We start from the raw sequence: 26,976 nt of genomic DNA, 5'->3' as shown, positions 1-26,976 counted from the left end.
AGTTAGCCTATGCGAGTGTGTTTAATAGCAGCGTGCATTGTCATTGCTGTTTATCAGATAGGACTGGTATTATCTGTATCTGCTTGTCTTTTTTAGCGCCGCCTCAGTTGTCGCTAAGATGTGAGAGTGACTGCTTTTCTGAGAGTGACACATCTTCCCTTGGCTATATTAGTTGAACCAGACACATATTTTTGCTTGTGTTCAAGTGGGCTTGTGCGCACGTGTTTACATGTGTATGATCTTTTTAGCGTGTGCCAGGATCCTCCATTATCCTGTTTGTGAGCTCGCCCTCAGATGGCACTTTCCATCACTTACGCTGTTCAGCTGGACCAAGGGAACACTGGGCGGAGGCCAAACCCACTTCAATCTGCGGTAATGTGTAGACTGGCACAGACCTTTACAGGGTTTGACTGATAAGTGCTTTCAGATGTCTGATACCCATGTCAATTTTTAGATTGCGACTGCCAGAATTTTTGCACTGACAGACAATAAACTTGGATTTTACTTTTTATACTCCAAAAATACAAGGATTCATGGCCAAGATGTGAAACAGCTTTTGGAGCATCACAGGACACTTAGACATGCCAGTAAAAGACAGATTTTGTTTACTATTTGGGGATTCGGTATTTGTCCATATTACACAATGTGAAAAATTTCACATTGTGAAAAACTTTTGTTTGCAGTGGTTAAGTTGCATTCAAAGACCAGTGTGACCCAGAGGCTGCACACACAGTTCCATACATCCAGAGTGAGCTTTGGTACTATTGTGGGATAAAATGTTCAGAACAACCTTTCTCACAACTGGCAATGAGAAACTGGCTTAGCTTGGAGAATTTCCACTATTTATGTTTATTACTATGTTTACTATGTTAATGTTTATTCAGCTAAAGCAGCATGCCTCTAGGGATGACGGATGGCAGTGACAGTTGGTCGACTACTTTAGTCCAGACTGAAATATCTCGACCACGTTAGTGTTGGCAGTGCATGTTGTATGAACATGATGTAAGAAATAATGACATTAAAATGTCTCAGAAAGCTGAAAGATGTAGCAGATGCTACCTTGTTACTGGTGACATACTGAAGGACTAAAGTTTTCCTCCTCAGCCAACCACTCCGACCTGCAGACCCTCTTTGATGGATCCCAGATGTCTGCCAGGTTTGCCCGAGTACGTAGTTTATTAATTCAATGCCAGCTGATGTTATTTATTTACCAGCTCGTGTTCCATATATGGAGTAGCTGGAATATTTTCCACTAATTTCATTAAAATAAGATGGCATTTAAGTCAAATTGATTGCTAAGACTAGCCTCTGACATATTCCTCTTCAGATTTAGAATATAATAGTTTGAGATGTCCTGTTTCATTGATCATAATGGTAGGTGTATGTTAGGTTGGTAGCATTAAGGCATACTTGTAAAAACTTATATAATCCACCAGCCATAAATCTAATCTTTTAAAGCATCAATTAATACCGTCAACAATAAAAGGAATGTACGTTTTCCTAAATGTACAATTTAGCACTTACAATTGTTATTTTGGTGGTGTAATGGGAGGGTTTTAGCATGCTTCAAAGCACAACAGCTGATAGCGTTGACAACCCTGCTGTTACAGTGTTTGAACAACTTCCACTTCTTGTTTAAACTGGGGTATTTATGGATTAGTTTACTGCATGGTGACTTAAAAAAATGCTTAGTCCATGGATATGATTTAAAACGCTCACCAAACAATGGTTACAAGTCTGAGCAAAAGAATGCAAATAATGGTCATTTCACCAAACACATTAAAAACAATTAAAATACTCTCATCAGCCAAATACTGTACCAAATATCTAAACACAAACACGTGATATCACCAAAATCAAATGCTGTCAAACCAATTTTTTTCTGCTTCATGAATCTTTTATTGTCACTTGAGATTGTGCCAGAGTGATGGTGATTCAGCTTGCTGGTCATTTTCAAAGCTTGTGGTGGTGGTGTTGATGTGTAAGGTGTTCCTGAGAATGAAGGCTGCTAGAGAAAAGAAATCTCCTGAACATTACACATTATATTCATAGCTAAAATCCTTGAGACACACACATATTTGTGATAATGACTAAAAGCTCTTTCAGCGGCGGTACTTTTGGCTAGAACCTGCCTCCACTTCTTCTTTACAAATTCTGTTGGATCTTGAGGCAAAAGTGTCAGTATATTTGGGAAGATTGTTGTCATTAAAAATTTAAAAAAGAATATGCTTGTATCAGATTCTCTCTATGTGTGTGTATGTTTATGTCAATATTCCCACAGCTTAAGTATCGCTAATAAAAAAGAAGGTTAATAAACTTGTATCTGAAAGCACTAACACAATGCAGGAACCAACCAAGGTGACTAAGCAGTGAAAACCTCCATTTTCCAACAAAGAGTGCAATTTAACAAACATAACTGAACTGCAGTTTTATATTTTTTTATGCTTATAATTTAAGGTCTTTTTAAGCAGCTGTAGCAACAGAAAGCAGAAACTTATGAAACAGAAAAGGTTGCTAGCTTGTAACTTATGTTCACCACAAATGTTTGTATAAAACATGTACCAGGGAAATGCTTGTAGATACATCTCTTAAATTTCAATCCCTTTAATTCAGTTTTACAATTACTTCAAAGCAGCATCTGCCATTTGAGAAAAAATAATCTTAAACGTCTTCAGCATTACTGTGCTAAATAGGACAACATGTTTAAGGGTCAACTGATACAGGAACATTTCCATCTGTTTCTACGTCAACTTGTCGTGACACTTGTCTACTTCCTGTTGAGGCAAGGCACCAGCGATACTGCCACAGAGACCCCTGGTAACCAGTGGTCACTAGAGAAAATTTTGTATTCCCCATTGGCAAACACTTGGCTGTAGCTGGGCTTATTTTGTGTAAACATACCCAGCTGTCAAAAACAGCTTGTTTGGCTCCAAGGTAGAAATGCCCTGTGAAGGCACAGTAGACGTTTATTGACATGGGTACTCTGACTGATCTGTGGCTACGCAGCCTCATGCACAGCAGGGTACAATATACTTTGTGTTGTGACAGTTTACTCCCACAACTAGTTTACATTTCCTTTGAATTGTGCTATACAAATACAGACCATTTACCATTTACCATTTACAATGCTGTTCTGTCAGAGCATGCAGGATGCCAGATGTAAGACTGAAACAACTTTGTTAGGCTATTTGTTGCATCCTCTCCACAGTGATTAGAGGGCTTGGTGATTCGGAAGGAAGATGGAAAATATGAGAACATTTGTTGTGAATGGAAAATTAAAAGGTGGTTTAGAATAACACCGTGCTTGTTATTGTTTAAGAATCTTGAAACATGAGTGTCAAAATCATTCCCATAATATTCTCAGGCAATAATATAATACGACTGTTCCAGGTTGCTCTCACTTATCGCTGCCCCTGCCAGCCCTAATTGTGCCTGTTTACTGTAAACTCGAGGGCAGGAAATCATTAGGTAATGCTTGTGTCGTGATGACATTAAAGAAGCCGTGCCATCCATCTGTCTCTCTTAAATGACTAATAGCCGATGGTGGAGAATAGAGTATTGGCATGTTATACAAGTGTGACCCGGGGTTGTTTCGCACTGTCTACCTTCACTACAGTTCCCACGCTGTGCACAGAACATTTGGTTCAAATTATTTGTGTTGCTCTTGATATTCAATTGTGTGGGTGGTGAAATAGCTGATTTGTTTTGGAAATAATGGACTGCAGTTCAGTAAAGCAGGAAAAATTATATTTGAACGCTCTTTTACCAAGTGCTCCTTCATCCTTAAACCTCCAATTTATTGCTCTTGTAGTGGAAGAGCACTGCATCTCGTCGAAAGCAGGCAGTGGGAGTATTCAAGTGTGCACAAAGAAAAAGAAAAAAATAACTTTAAGTTCAAAATCAAATCAAATCACTTTTTATTGTCACATCACATGTGCAGGCACACTGGCACAGCACATGCGAGTGAAATTCTTGTGTGCGAGCCCCACAAGCAACAGAGATGTGCAAACACAACAACACAAACGAGCAAAATACAAGAATGGCCAACCTGAAACTAATAAATATATGTACAATATATAATAGTGTATGCATTTCTGGATGTGTATACTAAATATTTTCCTACGTGTGTGTGTGTGTGTGTGTGTATACACATTTTTACAAATTAAAAAATTAAATAGTAAAAAAATAAAATAAAATAATAATAATAATAATAAAATATATAAAATATACAGAGTTGAATATGTGCAAAACAAGTGGCATTTATATACAGTGTGGAGTGCATAATGTTGAAGTTCCAGTAGTGAAGCTGAGGTGTCTATGACGTGTTCAGCAGTCTGATGGCCTGATGGAAAAAGCTGTCTCTCAGTCTGCTGGTACGGGACCGGATGCTGCAGAACCTCCTTCCTGATGGAAGCAGTCTGAACAGTTTATGGCTGGGGTGACTGGAGTCCTTGATGATCCTCCCCGCTTTCCTCAGGCACCGCTTCCTGTAGATGTCTTGGAGGGAGGGAAGCTCACCTCCAATTATCCGTTCAGAGCACCGCACTACTCGCTGGAGAGCTTTGCAGTTGTAGGCGGTGCTGTTGCCATACCAGGTGGTGATGCATCCAGTGAGGATGCTCTCAATGGCACAGCGATAGAAGGTCCTGAGGATGCGGGGGCTCATGCCGAATCTTTTCAGTCTCCTGAGAAAGAAGAGGCGCTGCTGCGCCTTCTTCACTGTTTTGTTTGTGTGTACTGACCACGTAAGATCCTCAGCCAGGTGTACGCCAAGGAACCGGAAGCTGCTCACTCTCTCCACAGCAGCGCCGTTGATGGTGATGGGGGTGTGTACTTCTCTGCACCTCCGGAAGTCCACTATCAACTCCTTTGTCTTTGCGACGTTGAGGGTGAGATGGTTGTCTTGACACCAGTGGGTCAGAGAACAGATGTTCCTCTGTCTGTTTTTTTTTCTCTCTTTTTTAAATTAAAAGATATGTTAGATAGAATACGCGACACACTCTGATGATTCCAATGAGCTGCAATCACCAGTGGATCTATGTTGTGACACAGCAAAGGTTTATATCTCTGCAGGGGTGCCATCAAATCTGGAGTATCTTCTACTGATCTTTGCCTGAAGTATCTCTGAAACCCAAGGAGCGAGTGTGATATCAACACTAAACTGAAAGAGACAGCAAACAACAATAATGTAAGCTTTTGCAAAGCCACTAAAAATTTGACTCGGTTACACTCAAAACACAAAAAGTAACCTCACGACTGGTGATTTTAAAGAATCATCTTTAGTTGGATTCCATGAATAAAGTATTTATTTTTTGAATTATTTTAAAAAGTTATGTCAAGAGGTTTCAGGCGACTGTGTTACATAACTCTTAATAAACTGGTTATGTTTTATTCAAATATGTTGAACTGACTCAATAAAAAAGCCATTGAGATACTGCCAAAACACTGTATTATATTGAAATAATGAAAATTACTAAAATAAATGTTTTTTGGGAGTTACTTAACACAGCTGTATGAAACCGCTTGGCATAACTTTTTTAAGTAAACCAAAAAAAGAGAAAACAACAAAAAAAAAAAAAAATTGGGGGGAGTGTATATCTGTTAGAACAGTGCAAATTTCAAACCTTTGTCCCTACTCTGCAAACATTATGTTCTTACTGTAAGCCTTTTTTCCTTAATTTGAAGACATGGAAGTCAGTTGGAGTGATTATAATTCAGAAAATTGGAACAGGTGTTAAGCAAAGCCAGAGATGAGTCGTGCATTTGAAGAACAGGTTGCGTCTTTTTCTAAAAAAGAGAGAATAAACACACTATCCAACACATGTGCTCTAATTTGGCTCTCCCCCCCCCCCCCCCCCCCCCCCTTTCAAACAAGGCTGAATTTTAAATGCAAACTTTTTTCCCCATTTTAGTAATTTTACTACAAATGTGAGCAGATAAGATTGCAGGAGTACAAGAATACAGTAAATGTGGCCATTTGGATTTTAAAAAAAATCTTACGCACAACTTATTTTTTGTGATACCCAATTACCAAAAATGTGCTACATGTGCCATTTGAGACAGTTTTTCAGTTTTTCCTACCTTCTTGCTTTAAATATATGTAACAATATACAAATACATTGTATGGCCACAAAAACAACACTGAATAAAACACAAGTTTTCCCAGTGAGAAGGCCACACTGATGTAACCTCCGCTTATTCTGAGCTTTCTAGATATCCCATCGTGACTAAATAAATGGCAGACAACATACCAGTTCTATAGTCCTTCAGAATACCTGCCGAATTTGTGTGTCAAATCTGTTGACCTTGTTACATAACATTCATGACGACATAAAAGAATGAGTAAAATAGGTTGTACAGTAGTAGGCGTAGACAAGCAAGCACACTGGGATGTTGTGGTGTTTTTAAAGTGTGGCAAGCTTGTAATAATTGCCAGTGTTATTTTTTTTTAAATGGATATCTGCTTTTTATAAAAGAAAGATAAAAGATTAGACAATGCAGCAGATACTATATTAAATTCAGTGAAGACTTAAAATATTAATTGTTCAGAAACGTTATTCTGTTTAACTTGCTGTGTATGATCGTTAACAAGCAAGACAACATTAAAAGTGGCAGATTTTGCAGTCGAAGACAGCAATAAGCAGACACACATGACTAAAGCAGGATGAAGGTTCATTAAATTTTCAGTTTAATCTTCACACTGATAAGATGGCAAAAAAGTCACTGCTAATTAAAAACAACAACTGTGATTGTAATTTCTCTACTGAGAGCTCCTTATAAAGTCTCTCTATAATGCGGAATAAAAATAGGAGCCTGAGCTGGTTTAAATATGAAGCTTTAGTTATTTAAAGCAGATAAAAAAAGATGATGGAAGATTAGGTTTCGATAGATAGACAACAGCAATAGACGTAAAATATAGACTTCCCGAGCCTCCGCTTGCAGGTACCTGAAACTGGACTCCTACATTTTTCCCTAGAAATTGATTTAATTAGAAAGCAGTTTATTGGTGTTTACCCTTAAGAGCAGCCTGCTCAAATGTAAATCGTTCATGCACTCTGCTTGCATATGAAAGCACAGAATTACCAGCTTATATCATTAAACCCTAATGAAATGGACACATATGTGCATGTAGATGTAATGGTAAAGAAAATGTTGCCCATATCTTTTTTTATTTTTATTTTTTTACAAACCTGTGTACGCACAAATCTGTGGTTTACTATCCGGGATTACTCAATATTTTCTTGTGTGAAATTTTTCACATTGTGTAATATGGACAAATACCGAATCCCCAAATAGTAAAACATATATTTTAAATGAATGTATATAAAGCATATTAAAACAATGACTGAAAGGGATTTGACTGAAAACAACATTTAATACCATTAGTTCCCTTACTGCTTGTATCAGCTTTCAAATGTGTTAAATAACCATAAAATTTATTCAGTTTCCATCCTTGGATTTCATCACTTTCACTCTCATTTCTTTGTAAGACCTAGGTTATGGAGGTTTGTCAAATTATTGCACTGAGTCTCTGATCTTGGTTTGACAGATCAGGCGGTTCTTGTCCTCCACCTGCTTCCTTCCTCGGCGACAGTTCTTGCCTTAGGGGACACAACATTCAACACCTTAATTATTGCAGCCCGAGCCTTTGATTGCAAAGAGTGAGCATGTTGCTCTTGATTTAGAATCATTCTAATTCACTACACTGAATAACTGAAATTGATTTGGCTCATAAACACGTTTCGCCGATTGATAATTTTGTGTACGCACTTGTTTTAAGAATATTTGAGTGCACAAATTAGGGAATTGACCCTGCATTTTGAACATCTAAGCTGAACACTTTGAAATGGATCGCTAAGTTAAGGTTTTGTTTTTGTTTTTAGTTCACTACCTGGGATGAGATCCTCATTTTAGGTTTGACACCATTTCTAGTAGATAATGGCAGATGTCTTGAGCATGAATTGAGGCTGCGGTTTGTAGAATGTCTCAAAGGGGAATGGCAGCAGCTCCCAGGCCAATAAATTCCAATAAATTATATCCACTTAAGGTTGCATTCTCATAGATCCATTAATTGTTTTAGCATTAAAACAGCATAATATACACTCAATTGTATTTTAGTGGTACACCTTACCAGTATGAGTGTTGGACCCTCTTTTGGCCTCTGAATTGCCTTAATTCACTGCAGATTCATTGCAGGTTGTACTACCTAAACATAACAACATAGATGGCTTCCCCCAAAGGTTCAACACTTTGATCAAATTGGTTTACTTTCCGGAGGGTTTATTAAAAGAAGGGACATTTCCACTTTAATAGGCTTGTGGTTTCCCAGAATTACTTAATTGTATTTCTCCTTTCCCACAGAACAAGGCCACTTGTTATGCATAGACTAAATGGCCTGTATTTGTATAGCGCTTTACTTAGTCCCTATGGACCCCAAAGCGCTTCACACTACATTCAGTCATCCACCCATTCACACACCGTTGATGGCAAGCTACATTGTAGCCACAGCTGCCCTGGGGCGCACTGACAGAGGCGAGGCTGCCAGACACTGGTGCCACTAGTCCCTCTGACCACCACCAGCAGGCAATGGGTGAAGTATCTTGCCCAAGCACACAACGACTGAGACTGCTGGAGTCGGGGCTCGAACAGGCAACCTTCCGATTACAAGACGAAGTGCAAACTCTTGAGCCACGATCGCCCCACTGGAGAAACCCAAGAGCCAGCATATCAAATAAAATGTCAGTTTCACAAATGAGCTTTTTTAAATAGATAAAGGAGGTTTGTTACATGTGGCCAGTGTTTGTTTTGAGGAGCATAGAATCACCTGATGTAGATATTGTAGAGATTAAGGCTGTCCACAGATTTATCTCTAAGGAAATGGAACATTTATCCAAAAGTCAACACTTACAAGAACCAAATTTTTCACTCTGTCTATATGTGATTCAGTAAAGGTTTTGTATCATTTGGCAACCAATACTTTATTCTCAGTGACTAACAGGAGCTTCAGCTTCTCACAGGTGTTGTTGTAGGCAGCAGCAATGATAATTCTTTATCACTGTGGCCAAGCCGAGTAGACTGCAGTGCAGAAAATTTAAGACCAATTTATTTTCATTTTCCAGTCTTATGTTTTCTTATTAAATCAAATGAAGCAAATGCAAGTCCACAGTGCATGATCAGCCTACGCAACACATCACAAAGTGGCCATATTTTATTTCCACACCCTGCCATAACAGCTATAAAGCCAATCTACATCCACCAGTCAATCATAAGAGACTAAACATCAACCAATGGTTTCTTACAGGAAACATAGTGACTACACATTTACATAACACCCGGCTAAATAAACAGCAGAGAGCTGCAGTGCTCAGAGGGAGGTGAGTTGAGAGATTGATAACACACACCTCCAGCTCTAGATCACAAGCCAGCTCATTTTTATAATCAGTGTTTTCCAATTCCCTAGTAATGACCAACATCTCAACCACCAACACAACCAAAATGACATCTACTTTTTCCATTATTTTTTTCTAGTGGCTTCATACTTGTTTGCATTCTTTAATGAAGGCTTTCATCGCCTCCTCATGAAACCTGCACAGATTTCACACTTTCTCTGTAAAATAAGTGTGTTTCTGCAATACAGCGAGTTTTCTTGCTAATGTGACCAATGATGCATATTCTAGGCACTGTGTACTGCTGCTACAAATTCCCCATGTTAATGTTAACTATTTATGTTCAGCACAAATGTTGGTGCAAAACTCAAGTTACAGAAGTTATAACCATTCTGTACTCCACCTGATGCATGCATGTTCACAACTTGCGTGTGGCTCCAACACATTTAAGCAGTCAAACATCCTTGTTTTGTATCCACTACCCCGTTTCCATCGTATAAGATACCCAATTACGCTGCATTACACTAAGGTCATAGCGAACCAGTAGCAGGCTAGGCGACGTTCTTGCGCATCTGGCAAAGTTATATACAAAATGCCACAATAATACTCGTTTTCTTCATTACTGGAGGGCTGTTATTACTCTTATCTTGTCTTCACACCTCCTCCTTACTGACGCATCTCTCAGAGCTCTGTCTATGCTGGCCAAGAGGCGCGCTCTCGCTTGCGCGTCCCCTTCCGTCGGCACACGGACGGGTGTCGGCGTGAGCGTCGTTGAGCTGTGAATGGACATTAATGGGGAATGTAATACACTTCTCTCAGTGACTGGTTTCGTCTGTTATTTAATCGCTGCAGCGGAAGAGTGGGTAAGTTTATTTTCTGCAGGTTGTGCATTTATTGAGAGACAGACTGTGTTCAGCTTTTGAATTCATGGACCGAAATTAGGAAGGACTTTCTAGACAGAGACAGATCTCTATGTGCCAAGTGCATATTAAGCTTAATTAATGTGGCATCAATATAGTCTTGGTACCCTAATTGTTTTTTGAAATGTCACTCAGATATTGCAACGTTGTCTTTGTACATGTATAAATCAAAGCAGAGCTCCCACTTTGCCTCCACATTTGTGCAAAGCACAACTATTTCCACGCTTATAATTCGATAAAGTCTGAACTGGATGTTCAAAAAGACTCAGGAACGATGCACCATCTTTACACTTGTACCTTTCTATTTTTTGATAAAGTTACAGTCCTTCGTTTTCTTTTCTTTTATTCAGTTTACCCTCCTCTCAGATCTAACACAGTGACTTCATAATGAGCGTGCGGTTTTAATTATATAAGAGACAGCAACAAATTAATGTACCTGCTCCTGGTACAGGCTGTTTTTGCATTGACTGAGTATTGTTTGGATCTTCATGGCTTATCAAGAGTGAAAAAGGATGAGGAAAAAAACCCATCTTGTCTTGAAATGTTCTTCTGAAAGCAAAGGCTTTCGAGTTGCTACATGTGTGTTTGTGAATATATAATACAGCCATATTCTCTGGCTGCTCATAATGTGCTTCACATCAGAAGGACATTTTATAGCAGGCAATCAGGTTTCCAAATACCTGGTGGAATTCAGCTACAAGGCTTTTTTGCTGCAATGAAATAGTTCTTTGACCAGCAGCATCAGCAGGTTCACTGGTGTTCCTGGACCAACCCATGGAAGATCAAACCTACAGCATTACATCAAGTGTGCTCAAGGAGGAGGATGATGTGTGGTAGAGACAGGCAGAGCCTTGTATGTGAAGGGAGTGTGGATGTGTTTGTGTGCGTATTACAGCATATGTGTAGGATTATGTGCTGGTATGATAAAGAGAGAGTGAGAAACAGTGATGGCATCAAAGGAGAGGCTTTGCTTTTTCATATAGTTGTGAGAACCAAGCATGGTCACATATCTGACTGCATGCATGTTCATGCACATCTGCAGATGTGAATGTCAATATCCTAATGGGCCAATTTGGCAACATTTATATCTACTAACAACATTTGAAAAAAAGAGTATTTCTTCCCTGATGTGTGCACATGGCTGAGTCTTTTTATGGAAAATATGGCAAGGTTAGTTTATAGTAAGGTTATACAATGACTTGGCTAATGGTGAAAGTCTGTGTTTTCAGGATATGGAAATATCAATGCTAATCGCAGGGCTTGTCCTGGCTACATGTCAGTTGGACACAGTAAATGTTCATCCACCCCTGACTTCCTGCCTCGTTATAAAGGATATACATCTTGCTCCACTGACATTAATATTGAGATAAGATGTACATATGGATATAACTCCCAGGATACTAGAGTGGTCCATGTGCACGCACAGCAAAGTGCCACACCATCCTTCAGAAGCTTGAGGACAGTATTAAGGACTCTTTCATTTAAATGACATGAAATATTTGAGAAGGTCTCCACGCTGGGCTCTTTTTCTGGTCAAGGTGACACATTTATTTATGGAACTTAATTACAGCTGCGAAGTTATCTTGGAAAGAAAAATAGTGGACCTCAGTGATGAGTAGCAGAGTCAGACCAAGGACACGTCGTGGCTCGTGATGGTCTGAGGGCCCCGGAGTAGCAAGTATTTAGTGTAGCTCATGCTAACTGATTCCCATAGATACAATATCACATACCAGAGTGATGCTTTATCCATTTCATGCTTAACAAAAAGATCCAAGTCATTGCAAAATCCATTCTAAAATTTATGTTGCAACATATACTGCAAGACAGAGTAGGATTTTATTTTTTAAATATCAATAAGAGCAGTAGTACAGCAATAGAATCAATTTTGCCTGAGGCTAGTTTTTATTGACAGTTTGTCCTACCTCATCCTTACTTGTGATCATGCTTGATTCTGCAAGAACATATTTACCTCATTAAATTATTAAAGCTTCATACATCTTTAGCTGACACATTTGATTTTGGTCAAAGGTCAAATTTACAGATAGGAAATTTATGAGATCCCATTTTAATAGTCACAGTTTTAATAGCAATGGTACTACACTACTTCTGTGTTTCTTAACGAGGGTTTAGGGACCTTCGGGGAAGGAGGTGGGTGGGGTTGGAGAGACTTACAAAGACTTCAATAAAAAGAGAAACATTAAAAGCAAACAAAACATGGAAAATGAGCAGAATATATATATATAAACATTTAGCAACAGAAAAAGCAAACAAAACACAAAATGACAAGGGTTCAACAATAAAACAGACACCCATGTCACACATTCTGCTAATTCACCCAGAGTGCATCACGGTATTCTGTGTAAGAAATGATAAAAGCATCCCTGCAACTTTATGTAAATGTGAATGTAACATTAATATTTCCCTTACGCTGAAAGGTAGCTGAAAAATATGCCTCTGAGAAGTTCTGAGAGGCAATGTTGGTAAACTTTAGGCTGTAAGCTTGGGCTGCAGGATTATTATTATAATTACTCCATAAGGGATGAGCAGTAAAGAGCAAAGCTCTATGGCAATACTGAATAACCTGTGCGTTGATGCATTGTGCTCTGAATATTTTACAGTTTGAGTTTTTGCAGCCCCTCAAAGGAAACTAGCAAACAGCACTGAGTAGATGAACTAAACCAAAAGGTGTAGCGGATGTGTTTGCTCACTACAAAAATGATATTTACCTTGTGTTCCCCTTCTGTTTATGTCATGCTCCGATAAACTTGTTTTCTTTGCATCACAGTGGATTTCAGTGCTTAGCTGAGAGTTCTTCATCTAACATAAGACTCTTTAAATATTTAAAAGTATGTAATATCTGTAGTTTTGTGATTGGTATGCAGACAAGACCTGCTGTTTCTGTTTACACTTTGAATTATTTGATAGTATCAGCAGTGCAAAAGACAGTATATCAGCAAAATAGAACATCTTATATTGTTTGTCCTGAAGGGGTATTTGTTTGCTGTCTTTACTCTTAAATACACATGTTATCCTTTACCTTTTACCTCAAAACATAATTTTATTAGAGAAATGAAGCTTTTAAGATTTCTCTTTCAGCTGATCCAAGTAAATCAGATGAGGGCTGGCACATTTTTCATAAATGTAATGGCTTAAATCGTTTTAAAGAAAGACTTCTGGGACAAGCATTATCTTGTCTTCTTTCCATTTCCCTCTGGCTCTTAACAAAGCCCAGCCACATAGCTGATGTACATCTTTTCACTGACACATGTCACAGAATCAAGAGCCTCAATCAAAACCTGTTTAGACACATCTGACCAATTGCTACCAGACAATGAAAATATATCTTGTTGAATTCTCTGTCTCATAGCTCTGCCTGTCCTAAAAAGATGTGCATTACTGCTTTCCAGCTACCTTAAAAAGTCCAAGGCCTCCCCGAATCAATGTTTAATTAATTGTCACCAGTACATGGCAGATGAAAATTCAAATTAAGGGTTCTTATGCCTACATTAACCGCCAAAAGAAACCGAAATCTTGACAGCTCTTATTGTTTTTTTCATGGATTTTTGAAGGCGATGCTCAAAACCATGACAGCAGAGAACAAACATAGCAATATTGCACACTCTCATTTTTGTGTGTGAGAGAGAGATAGATAAGTGTGCAGAAACAATAAAATAGCCACCTATTTACTTGTTTTATTCTTAAAAATTAATTGAAGCCATTAGACATTAAATGACTTTGCAAGGGTGATGAATGCACACTCTAAAAGAAAAATACAAAATGAAAAGAAAAACAGGGGTTTGTTATTAGCCCTGAAGAGTCCATCATCTGGTCATATCTAACTGAGTGGACTCTGCCCTGGACCTTGAAAGATGGTCTCCCCTATGGCATCTTATATGAAATTGACTCCTAATGGAACAGGGGGGGAGGACCCATAAAGACCCATTAGCAGCACCTAGAGGCTGTAATGTCCATTACACAGAGTGTTTTAAGGAATAAACAACTCATCATACTTATATGCTCATCTTGAAAGCTTATGTAACAATATCACTTGGTTAGGTTTGTTTTCTGAGAGCAATGCAGTAAAGACCACAGGATCTCATATGTCCATCCATGTATTCAATTCTATTCTATGTCTCTTTCTATGCCTGCATATCTTCTGGGGGCTGCATCAAAGAGACAGCCCAAAAAGTCTTTTGGAGACCTGAAAGTCTCACAGAATCCTTGCATTCATCCCAAAGGGAATAGTGTAGCACAGTTCCCCCTTTTTCTGCCAGTTCTTCCCTTTGAAAACTCAAAGCGTCACTAACTTATCCTTCCAAAAGGTGCAGTTATTTTTGTATCATTTATATAAATTATATAACATTCCTGTCAATAATATTATTGATAATGTTAAAAAAACAGATTTATGATGTGGACATGCTATGAAAAAGGTGAAGGCAAGCAAACAGCACTATTTGGTTCATTTTCTTAAACACATTTGATGATACACTATGAAACAGTGATGGTGGTAGACATGTTTTTATTGAAGTGGGGGTGATTGTTTGTTGGAAGTACCATATAATAAAGAAATTCACGCTGCATTTGCATTCTGCTGTTCCCTTTTCATCTGCTCTAATCGGTTTATTAAAAGTGGATCACCATTAGAAACAAAGGGCAAAGTGGCCTGTAGATAACTGCTGATGCCTTTCAAAGCCTAAAATTGCTTAAATTTGACTCTGACAGCTATCTGTGAAAACATTCCCTATCTATAAGCCTCCCGCAGGCTTTACACCTTAGTATACGTTTGCAAAGGTGTTTGTCTATGTAAATACAGATGTTCTTGCATGTAGTCTTCCAACTCAAATACAACATGTAAGCCCACAGCGTTGATGCTTTATGTAGGTAGAATGCTGTACTGTTGAAAAGTTGTCATGTACGGGTAAGGTAATGACAGCAAAATTAAAAGTGAAGAGGAAGAAACTCTGAAAAAATATTACTTTGAATCTGGGTCAGGGACAAGTTTCTGCCCAAGTGGAGGAGTTTAAATACATCAGGATCTTACTCAGTAGTGAGGGGAGAGTGAAGTGGGAGATTGATAGATGGATTGGTGCCGTCTGTAGTGATGTGGATGCTGTAGTAGTCTGTTAAGGTGAAGAGGAGCTGAGTGTTAAGGTTTATGGTCAGTCTATGGTCCCACCTTCATCTATGGCCATGAACTCTAGGTACTGATGGAAAGAATTCGATCACAGATTTGAGTGGCAGAAATGAGTTTCCTCCTAAGAGTGGATGAGCTGTCCCTTATCAATAGGATAAGGAGTTTGGTCATTTGGGAAGCTGGGGGAGGTTTTCTAAGAGAGAATTTAATAATTCTTAGCAGGCTTGCGTCAGTATCCTCTGAGATGGGATGAGGACATGGCCTGGCAGAAGGAGGTTTGGGGTTCTCTGCTTAGACTACTGCCTTTGTGAGCTAGACATGGATGGATGGACGGACGGACAGACGGACGGACGGACGGATGGATGACAGACGGATGGATGGACGGATGGATGGATGGACGGATGGACGGATGGATGGACGGACGGATGGATGGATGGACAGACGGATGGATGGACGGATGGACGGATGGACGGATGGATGACAGACGGATGGATGGATGGACGGATGGATGGATTGACGGATGGATGGATGGATGGATGGATGGATGGACGGATGGATGGATGGATGGACGGATGGATGGATGGATGGATGACAGATGGATGGATGGATGGATGGATGGATGGACGGATGGATGGATGGATGGATGGATGGATGGATGGATGGATGACAGATGGATGGATGACAGATGGATGGATGGATGGATGGATGGATGGATGGATGGATGGACGGATGGATGGATGGATGGATGGATGGATGGATGGACGGATGGATGGATGGATGGATGGATGGACGGACAGTACACAGCTACAGCATGAACACACAACCATGTTGAGCACTTCACTAACAGGATGAAAAGACACAATGCTTGGCCAAGTATCTTTCTTTGGAAATCGGGAGTTCCGGTACACAGTGAGGGTGTTGTTCTAGTGGGTCAAGTGAGAAAAGAAATCATGGGAAGCGTCAAAGCACCGACAGTGCCACAGGTTTTTTGGATAACACCTAGATATAGTAGGGATGAGTGCGACTAATTAACTCTACATTAAAATGTTGCTGTTTGACACCAGAAATTCAAGTTGCCAACTGGCATGCTTCTGTAGTACTTTTATGTGGCTGCATATAGTCTGTGTAAGAATATAACTAAGAAACCATTGTTTAACTCGAGTGATTAGACTGGGCTCAGTTTTAAATGTTTTCTGTCGTTTTTTCTGTCTTTTAGGCTAGTCGACTAGTCTATTTATTTTCTTGTTTAACTTCAATAAATTAGTCTCCAGGAACATCCCTAGATGGTAGCTGTTGAACCTAAACAGAACTGTCATAACCAGCTTAACAAATACTGAAAGCCTTTATTGCTTTTACTCAAATGTAAAGAGTCAGATTCAGCAGCGTTATCTTTACTTTACCTGTCTCTCAAGGCATCCATTCCATGTGTCTACTCCGCTCTTGTGTTTGTGCCACACTGACACACACAGGGAGGGAGAAGATGCAACACCAACACACAAGCATGTTATTTTGAAAAGCATATAATGCAAACATGTTTAAGGACCCAAAATACAGAGACTTTTATGACTCTTTATAGCTAAGGTCAAATAATTGTGATGATTTCACGGTCCATGAGCTTACAATTTTTACATAGTTAAAATTACACAATAATGTAAAAATCTAGGAAGACAGATAAAAGTCAGAGAGATCCAATAAGAGCCATTACACAATACTGAAATTAAAAAACAGTAGAGAAATTAAAAAAAAATCTAACCCAAGATTAAAAGCTATTCAAAGAATGAATAAAACTAGTGATGAAAGTAAATCAAAAGCTAAAACGTAAACATCCTTCCTAAATACATGTCTGCTCAAACAGGCATTTGGGTAATGTTTGTGTACCAGTTCTGGTTTTATGTATTTATGAACTGTAAACCTTGGAGATGCAGGCAGCGCATTCCACTGTTCAGATCCCACAGCCTCAAAAGCTTGATTACCCAGGGTCCTTAGGCAAACTGTGTGACCACATACACAGGAGCTGATGCAGTATTTGCACATAAGGATGAGAATTTTAAACTGGCAAACCTCTGTATTATCTGTTCAGTTCAGTTCAGTTCAGTTCATTTTTATTTCAAACATTTCAAACATGTGCCTTCACAATGATTACAAAATATCATTCCATTATTTGTTTGAAAAGGAGTAGGCTGAAGTATTTACTTATTTGTCCCTACCCCCTCAAGTTTTACCTCTCATTCATTTAATTTTTTTTGTCTTAAATTAAACAAACAACATATGAAACATATAAACATATGAAGTAAAACAAAACATAACATACATAAATCAAAAACAAGAAATTAGCAAGCCCCACCACAGTATAGTTTCTTTCATATGAAAAATACAGAATGTGTATATTTGCAGATACACAAGTTATGGAAAAACAACAAACCAAAACAAAACAAAAAAACAAAAAAGAACCGCAACACCATTTCCAGCAACATTACCGTCCTGGGTTAACCCCGTTTTCTTCATTCTTATACTTATTTAAAATTAGGTTTTTATATTTTACTTTAAACTGTTTTATGTTTTGACTGTCTTTTATTTCTTCTGTTAGACTGTTCCATAATTTAACTCCTGCAATTGAGATAGACATAGTTCTTAAAGTTGTTCTAGCACTTTGTATTTTTAAATTCCATTTCCCTCTTAAGTTATACCCACCTTCTCTTTCTATGAACAATTTACAGATTTCTTTGGGAAGCAATTTATTTCTGACTTTATACATTATCTGCGCTGTTTTAAGCTTCACCAAGTCTTGGAATTTAATAGCTTGCATTTTGACAAAGAGTGCATTTGTATGGTCCCTGTACCCTACATTATTTATTAATCTAATGGCCCTTTTCTGTATTATAGTTATTGTTTGTGTGTTACTTTTGTATGTGTTTCCCCAGACCTCTACACAGTAGCTCATATATGGCAGTAGTAAAGCACAGTATAAAATGTGCAGTGCTTTCTGATCCAACATATGCTTTGCTTTTCCCAGGACGGCAATGCCCCGTGCCAATTTCCCCCGAACATAAGTAATGTGTGGCTTCCAACAGAGCTTGTGGTCAATGATCACCCCAAGAAATTTTATTTCATTTACTCTTTCTAAATATACATTGTCAACACATATTTCTACTTCGATGTTTTTCTTTTGGTTTCCAAACAACATAAATTTGGTTTTATCGAGATTCAATGATAATTTATTTATATCAAACCACTTCTTTAATATCGTTAATTCCTGTGTGATCATTTCCAAAACCTGTGGCAATTCCCCACCTGCACACAGTATATTTGTGTCATCTGCAAATATTACAAACTTTAAAATCTCCGATTGTCAGGGTTCCTGGGTCGTTGACCCAGTGATTTCAGTTTGTTCATGTTCAGTTTGGTTCGCCACATTAATGTTCTCACTTCCTGTCTTTTCCCGTGTCAGCTTGTCTCCCGTGTCATTAGTCAGATTATGTTCAGCCCTGTACTCACCTGTTTCCAATCATTGTCATCATTCAACCTGTGTATTTAAGTTCCTCGGTTTCACCAGTTCTCTGTCGTGTCATTGATGTTAATGATGTATGTCTGATGTCGTCTGTATGTCCAGTCAGTCAGTCAGTCCTTTGTTCATTCATTCAGTCAGCCAGCCATTTCCTCCCTCGGTACTGTTTGCTCACTCCTTCGGCAATAAACATCCACCTTCACCTACCTGCCTGTGAGTCCAGCGTTTGGGTCCTCCTTCTCTCATCCACGACACTACCCTTGACAGAATGACACGACCCCGCGTTGTGGACCCAGCGGACCCTGAACTTTTCGAGCGGCAGGAGGCAGCGCTCCTTCGCTGGACGGAGGGGCTTCGGGGAAAACAGCGGCTCTTCGCGGAGAGAGAGCACGTCTTCGAGGGGACTCGCCTGGCTCTGGGCGGGCCTCGGAGACGCCACGTTCCCCCACCTGCTGCCTCAGCTGCACCGGAGCATTCGCCGCGGAGAGTGGGCGTCACAGCCCAAGCTTCGGCCGCTCGCTCTCCCGCCGCTTCGCTCCTCGCTCGCCCGCCAGCCTATTCACTCTCCAGCCTTTCCGCCTCGCCACGGCACAGCGGCTACACCTCCCATCTCGGCTCAGCGGAGGCTACCGCGCCAGAGGCTCAGCCGTTTACCCGGCCCGCTTCCTCTTCCCGGGGAAAGCGGCGCACACGCCGCCATAAAACGGACTCTGTTCAGCAACTCCCGGTGGTGAGTTCCAGTGACTGTTTTCCACACCCCTCATCTGATTATCCACTTAAAACACACAACAGACTCTTTTCTGATTCATGGGGAGTTTCCCTCCTTGAGGATGATGTGGACTGGGAAGATCTTTTCTGCTCTGGCTCCCCAAAGACTGTTCAGTCAAAAACTGTAAATAGTGATGGCAGAAAGACCAGAATACAACCCGATAGACCTGTCAGTGTCACTCACCCGGTCGTTATTTCCACTCCTATCAGTCAGCCTACACCCACTCCAGTGCCAGCTCCCAGGAGGAGGGCAGCTGCGACCCAGTCCACCTCCACACCCGCTCCTGTTTCTCGGGTGGGGGTGACTGGTGTCCAGCCACCTTCTGTGCCTGTCCCAGCGCCCAGGCTGAGGGCAGCCAGAACCCAGCCTGACCTCCCTGGAGGCTTGGAAGAGCTAACCGGTCCACCTACTACTTCACCCTTTCATCCACCTCCTGATCCAGCTTTTCACACCCTCGCAGTATCACTGGTTAGACTAGCTGAACTGTCCCCTGCCCAGGCACCAGCCTTACGAGCCCAAGCTGTAATTTTATCTCCGTCACTAGCTCACTCTTTAGCTCAGCCATTAGCCTCACCGGCCTCTGTTTATCCGTCAGTCTCCTTAGTCCAATCGGTTCCCTCACCTGCTGTCCAGTCTCCTGCTGCCCTCCAGTCAGTTCAGCCACCTGTAGCTCAGTCTCCACCTGTCCTCCAGTCACCTGTAGCTCAGTCTCCACCTGTCCTCCAGCCACCTGTAGTCCAGTCTCCACCTGTCCTCCACTCTTCTGTAGTCCAGTCTGCCGCCCAGTGCCCTGTAGTCCAGTCGCCTCCTGTTTCCCAGTCACCTGTCCACCATCCCGTCCAGTTCCCGGACCTGCAGCCACAGCACCCAGAGCCAGCTGTGAGCCTTCCTGCTTCTCAGCCAGGGGTTTCCGCACCCGCTGGCCCGGCCGCTCCTCAGCCAGGGGTTTCCGCACCCGCTGGCCCGGCCGCTCCTCAGCCAGGGGCCTCCGCGCCTACTGGCCCTGCCTGTCTCCGGCCAGAGGCCTCCGCGCCTGCATCGCCCGGCCCGGCTGCAGCCTCAGCTGCACCCACGCCCGGCCCGGCTGCAGCCTCAGCTGCACCCACGCCCGGCCCGGCTGCAGCCTCAGCTGCACCCACGCCCGGCCCGGCTGCAGCCTCAGCTGCACCCACGCCCGGCCCGGCTGCAGCCTCAGAGCCTTCGTCCGCTGCAGCCTCAGAGCCTTCGTCCGCTGCAGCCTCAGAGCCTTCGTCCGCTGCAGCCTCAGAGCCTTCGTCCGCTGCAGCCTCAGAGCCTTCGTCCGCTGCAGCCTCAGAGCCTTCGTCCGCTGCAGCCTCAGAGCCTTCGTCCGCTGCAGCCTCAGAGCCTTCGTCCGCTGCAGCCTCAGAGCCTTCGTCCGCTGCAGCCTCAGAGCCTTCGTCCGCTGCAGCCTCAGAGCCTTCGTCCGCTGCAGCCTCAGAGCCTTCGTCCGCTGCAGCCTCAGAGCCTTCGTCCGCTGCAGCCTCAGAGCCTTCGTCCGCTGCAGCCTCAGAGCCTTCGTCCGCTGCAGCCTCAGAGCCTTCGTCCGCTGCAGCCTCAGAGCCTTCGTCCGCTGCAGCCTCAGAGCCTTCGTCCGCTGCAGCCTCAGAGCCTTCGTCCGCTGCAGCCTCAGAGCCTTCGTCCGCTGCAGCCTCAGAGCCTTCGTCCGCTGCAGCCTCAGAGCCTTCGTCCGCTGCAGCCTCAGAGCCTTCGTCCGCTGCAGCCTCAGAGCCTTCGTCCGCTGCAGCCTCAGAGCCTTCGTCCGCTGCAGCCTCAGAGCCTTCGTCCGCTGCAGCCTCAGAGCCTTCGTCCGCTGCAGCCTCAGAGCCTTCGTCCGCTGCAGCCTCAGAGCCTTCGTCCGCTGCAGCCTCAGAGCCTTCGTCCGCTGCAGCCTCAGAGCCTTCGTCCGCTGCAGCCTCAGAGCCTTCGTCCGCTGCAGCCTCAGAGCCTTCGTCCGCTGCAGCCTCAGAGCCTTCGTCCGCTGCAGCCTCAGAGCCTTCGTCCGCTGCAGCCTCAGAGCCTTCGTCCGCTGCAGCCTCAGAGCCTTCGTCCGCTGCAGCCTCAGAGCCTTCGTCCGCTGCAGCCTCAGAGCCTTCGTCCGCTGCAGCCTCAGAGCCTTCGTCCGCTGCAGCCTCAGAGCCTTCGTCCGCTGCAGCCTCAGAGCCTTCGTCCGCTGCAGCCTCAGAGCCTTCGTCCGCTGCAGCCTCAGAGCCTTCGTCCGCTGCAGCCTCAGAGCCTTCGTCCGCTGCAGCCTCAGAGCCTTCGTCCGCTGCAGCCTCAGAGCCTTCGTCCGCTGCAGCCTCAGAGCCTTCGTCCGCTGCAGCCTCAGAGCCTTCGTCCGCTGCAGCCTCAGAGCCTTCAGCCTCGCCTGGCCCAGGAGCTAAACGGCCATTTTCTAGACCGCTGGCTAGGCCTCTGGCCGGGCGCCATCGCCGTCGTGGCCGGCCCCCCGACCGCCTTCGCCTGAGTGGCCGCCGTCGCCTTCCGCACGGCCGGCCCCCCGACCGCCTTCGCCTGAGTGGCCGCCGTCGCCTTCCGCACGGCCGGCCCCCCGAACTGTGCCCACGTCGCCGCCGTCGCTTTCCACGCGGTCGGCCCCCGGACCAGTGCTGTCGCCGTTGCCGTCCGCACGGTCGGCCCCCTGAACTGTCTCGTCTCGGCCACGGGCCGCGTGGACGCCCACCTGAACTGTCTCGTCTCGGCCACGGGCCACGGGGGCGCCCACCTGAACTGTCTCGTCTCGGCCACGGGCCACGGGGGCGCCCACCTGAACTGTCTTGGTGTGGACTCCGTCCCTCCGTCCTGGGCCCCCTCCGCCCGCCCTGTTCTGGTTTTTTTTTTTCTTTCTCTTTTGGCCGTCGGGTGCCGGCCTTTGAAGGGGGGGGTACTGTCAGGGTTCCTGGGTCGTTGACCCAGTGATTTCAGTTTGTTCATGTTCAGTTTGGTTCGCCACATTAATGTTCTCACTTCCTGTCTTTTCCCGTGTCAGCTTGTCTCCCGTGTCATTAGTCAGATTATGTTCAGCCCTGTACTCACCTGTTTCCAATCATTGTCATCATTCAACCTGTGTATTTAAGTTCCTCGGTTTCACCAGTTCTCTGTCGTGTCATTGATGTTAATGATGTATGTCTGATGTCGTCTGTATGTCCAGTCAGTCAGTCAGTCCTTTGTTCATTCATTCAGTCAGCCAGCCATTTCCTCCCTCGGTACTGTTTGCTCACTCCTTCGGCAATAAACATCCACCTTCACCTACCTGCCTGTGAGTCCAGCGTTTGGGTCCTCCTTCTCTCATCCACGACACTACCCTTGACACCGATACTCTGCAGATATCATTTAAGTACATAATAAACATTTTTGGACCCAGTACTGAACCTTGAGGTACTCCACAAGCTATATCCATCAAATTAGATTTATATTCATTTATTTGTACATATTGTTGCCTATTCCCTACATAGCTTAACCATTCCAAAACCACTCCCCTAAACCCGTACTTTTCCAGTTTTTTTTAATAGAATTTCATGATTAACAGTATCAAACGCCTTCTTTAGATCTAAGAAAACTCCGAGCGCATACCTCTTATTATCCATACATTCCGTTATCTTTTCCATTAAATCTATCAGTGCCAAAGCTGTTGATCTGTTGTTTCTGAACCCATACTGACTATCTGTCATTAATTCATATTTTTCCACAAAACTGTCAAATCTTTTTATGAAGAGTTTTTCCAGTATCTTAGAGAACTGGGAGAGTATTGACACTGGTCTATAGTTTGTAAAATTATGTCTTTCACCGGTTTTGTAAATGGGAATAACTTTAGCAACTTTCATTTTTTGTGGAAAAACTCCTTTTTGAAACGACAAGTTGAATATATATTTTAATGGTTTTACGATACCATCAATAACTGTCTTTACCGTTACCATATCAATATCATTCCAGTCTGTACTGGTTTTGTTCTTAAGTCCTCTAACCATGTCATAAATCTCTTTCTCTTCCACTGCTCTTAAAAACATTGAGCTACTATTCCTTTCAATATTTTCACCAGTGTCCCTTTCTATTCCATCAACCTTTATTTCTTCTGCCAGTTTTGGCCCTATGTTTACGAAGAATTCATTAAAGCCATTTACTATCTCCTCCATGTTATTAATACTTCTTGTCCCTTCTATAAAGTACCCAGGGTAATCATTATTCCTTGATTCATTTTTGATTATTCTGTTTAATACATTCCATATATCTCTTGTGTTATCTTTATTGTGTTCTAACCTTTTAATGTAATACTCTCTTTTACAGGATCTCATTATATTAGTTAATTTATTTTTGTAAGTTTTATACTTCATTTCAGTTTCTATTGTTCTCTTTTTTATGAATTCTCGATATAAGGTATTCTTTTTTTTGCTGGCATTTTGTAGTCCTTTTGTCATCCATGGTCTTCCTGCATAGTTGTGTTTCCTATTGATTTCAATTACTGGGCAGTTTTTATCAAGTAATGTGTTAAATGTTCTTAAAAATCCTTCGTAAGCTTTATTAACTTCTGTTTGTTCATACACAATATTCCAATCTTGCTTTAAAAGTTCATTTCTAAGACAATTTAAGGTCTTCTCTGTTCTTATTCTTTTGTAAATAATCTTATGTCCATCGTTGTTCACTTTATAATGGCAATTATACGATGCAAAGACTGGTAAATGGTCACTTATATCATTGATTAACAGCCCACTTTTTATCTTTCCTTCTATTATATTTGTAAATATATTATCTAATAGAGTTGCACAATGAGATGTTATTCTGGTCGGTCTTGTTATCAGTGGAAATAAACCGATGCTGTACATGGAATCAATAAATTCTTCTGTACTCTTATTATGATTTGGATTCAATAAGTCAATATTAAAGTCCCCACAAATAAACATTCTTTTCTGATTTATATTTGTAAATAAGTCCTCCATATTATCCTTAAATATCTCAATCTTAGATCCTGGTGTTCTATATATACAACTGACAATTAGGTTTTTCCTTTTTTCTATACTTATTTCCACTGATAAACATTCCATCACTCCATCAATAACAGTTGTCATTCTTCCCATTCTTTTGTACTTTAGGTTTTTATCAATGTAAAGTGCCACCCCACCTCCTTTCTTGTTGATCCTGTCTACATGAAGGAATTCATATCCATTTATTTTAAAGTCTTCTTCTTTTCCAGGAGTTATCCAGGTCTCCGATATGGCTATCACATTGAATGGCTGTTCAAACTGTGTTATGTAGTCTTTGATGGATTGAAAGTTTGCATATAAGCTTCGACTATTAAAGTGAACCATTGTTATATCTGTTGCGAGCTCTAAGAAATTGTGTGGCACCTGTTTATTGACAGCATTAAAGAACTTGAGCCTTTATGAACTCTAAGCTTTATAAGGTTTTCCCCTTAAGGAAAAGGTAAATATAATCAAAGTGGTATCATATTGTAAAACTCTCTACAACATGTCTCAAGGCCAGCAAACATAAAGACAATAACTGAGCTCTGCTAGACATTATGTGCAAATACTGCACTTAATAAACTAATCCGTAAGGCCAGCAATGTTGTGGGGATGGAGCTGGACTCCCTCAAGGTGGTGTCGGAGAGGCGGATGCTGTCCAAGATAAAGACAATGTTGGATAACACCTCCCACCCACTCCATGACATGCTGGTCAGTCACAGGAGCACGTTCAGTGAGAGACTGAGATTACCGAAAAGCACCACTGAACGACACAGGAAATCATTCCTGCCTGTGGCCATCTCCCTGTACAACGCATCCACTTAACACACTGTTTGCTGCTACAGCTACACATGTTTCTTTTCCAACTATTTATTTATGAGTGACTTATGTATGTATGTATGTATATATATGTATATATTGTACTATTCTTAGTTAGTGTATTGTCTGTCTTGTCTTAATGTTGGTTTAAAATGGAGCACTGTAACAAAAAATAATTTCCCCCAGGGATCAATAAAGTATTCTGATTCTGATTCTGATTCTGAGATAATTAGGAGGTGTGAAGTTTAAAAAATGCATAGCAAACCCCAGATTTTTAAGATAAGAAATAAACCAGTATATACCTTTGCCTGACATGCTAACCAGTTGCAAACTTCATAATCAGGAGTGAAATGCAGAGGTCAGGTAGCATTAACACAGAACAATCACGCGGATAAGAGGATATTAAATGATCATTTAAATTCTCAGAAGAGCAGCTACAGATCTCTCATGAGGAAAAGTACCTTTTTTCCAAAAGCCAGGCTGAATATCATCATAAATATTGTGCCTGTCTGTAGCTGGCTATAGTTCAAGGACACAGCAGGGTCTAAGCAAGGCTACTACTTAAGTAAAATAGGGGTAGGTAAATCCTGACAATGAGGGCTTAATTACTGCTACTCTAGCAGGGCCAACACTGACAAAACTTTTAACAGAGGACAGTATTAGTAGAAGATGACTTCATTTTGCTAATCAATGGCATCAGAGCTTGAAAGCTGATAAGTTGAAATAAGTTCTGAACAGTCAGAGATGAAGCTGATACGTCACACGACGAATACTGCTCCTCATAACCATAACCTTATCAAGAAAAGAGTAAAAAACTTATTATCGCCATGGACAGAGAAGCATTGTAGAGAAGAGTGGGGTGATGAAACAATGTTATTGATAGCATCAAATTCAATCTTTAGATTTCTTTTATGATGCATTCAATAACTGTAAGTGCTCGGGTCAGAAACGCTTCTGTCTAAGACAGCCGACAGCATCCGTCCTCGGAAGAAAAACATTGCAAAGACATTTAGTCCTGGTTTTTAGTGGTTTTAGCCACACTGTCCTGCAGAATTGAACAATCTTCATTAAAAGTTTATTGCTTTGTGAATTGGGGACCCAGACAGGAGTAAAGGGGTACAGCATTTTAGTAGAGCCTTGAATGGTATGTACTGCAAGTTATGCAGCTTAAAGGGATTTTCAGTGCTGTTCATCCAGGCACCAGCAGTCTGAATACAAATTTCTAATTGGCTTTTCCCTAGCGGTTTTCTTCAGTTCAGGTTGAAACATCCTCCACTTAAAAGGTCAAATAATTCCCTCTGCTTGTAGTTCAATTTCAGCTCATTTTCACCACTGGGAACACAAGTTGTGTGTCAGTTCAGGATTTCTTCATTGAGGACAAACCTGTTAAATAAATCACGAAGTTTTGATTTATTAAAAAAGAAAAACAGGAGTGTTTTCTGTGATGTTACCAAAACAATGTGGCTT

General features: G+C 41.7%; 1 protein-coding gene across 1 annotated transcript in view; it reads left to right on the top strand.

The window, feature by feature from the left end:
* Positions 1 to 10,136: 10,136 nt before the first annotated feature.
* htr1fa (5-hydroxytryptamine (serotonin) receptor 1Fa) overlaps positions 10,137 to 26,976 on the top strand; it is a gene marked incomplete at its 3' end in the record, with an annotated part of 31,714 nt that continues 14,874 nt past the window's right edge. The window contains exon 1 of the mRNA XM_080903531.1: positions 10,137 to 10,249. The remainder of the gene's footprint in view (positions 10,250 to 26,976) is intronic.

This window comes from Rhamphochromis sp. 'chilingali' (genome assembly GCF_963969265.1).
Source record: "Rhamphochromis sp. 'chilingali' genome assembly, chromosome: 14".
In the NCBI taxonomy this organism is placed as follows: Eukaryota; Metazoa; Chordata; class Actinopteri; order Cichliformes; family Cichlidae; genus Rhamphochromis; species Rhamphochromis sp. 'chilingali'.
This window is presented reverse-complemented; position numbering and strand designations above follow the sequence as displayed.